This window comes from Nomia melanderi, unplaced genomic scaffold, assembly GCF_051020985.1.
Source record: "Nomia melanderi isolate GNS246 unplaced genomic scaffold, iyNomMela1 scaffold0083, whole genome shotgun sequence".
Classification (NCBI taxonomy): domain Eukaryota; kingdom Metazoa; phylum Arthropoda; class Insecta; order Hymenoptera; family Halictidae; genus Nomia; species Nomia melanderi.
Window position 1 is genome coordinate 70,970 of NW_027475198.1, and position 690 is coordinate 71,659.

Consider the following 690-nt stretch of genomic DNA (forward strand, 5'->3'; position numbering starts at 1 on the left):
GAGACGGTGATTTTCTCGGCCCCTGGTGGTCCGAGGTCGTTCCCGCTGCACAGAATCATGCGCCAAGGCTTCCTGCAGACGATGCACTTTGATTTATCGCGCTATCTCTAATAGCACCCGAGATATCACCGGATATATATATGATTTTTCCCTGACCCTGAGTGTCCGGCCCCATGAGACTGTGGTTTTCTCGGCCCCTGGTGGTCCGAGGTCGTTGCCGCTGCACAGATTCATGCGCCAGGGCCTCCCGCAGACAAAGCACTTTGAAGTATCGCGCTATCTCTAATAGCACCCGAGATATCACCAGATATATATTGGATTTTCCCCTGACCCTGAGTGTCCGGCCCCATGAGGTGGTGGTTTTCTCGGCCCCTAGTGATCCGAGGTCGTTCCTGCTGCACAGAATCATGCGCCAGGGCTTCCTGCAGATAATTCACTTTGGTTTATTGCGCTATCTCTAATAGCACCCGAGATATCACCAGATATATATTGGATTTTCCCCTGACCCTGAGTGTCCGGCCCCATGAGACTGTGGTTTCCTCGGCCCCTGGTGGTCCGAGGTCGTTCACGCTGCACAGATTCATGCGCCAGGGCCTCCTACAGACAATGCACTTTGATTTATTGTACTATCTGTAATAGCACCCGAGATATCGCCAGATATATATTTGATTTTTCCCTGACCCTGACTGT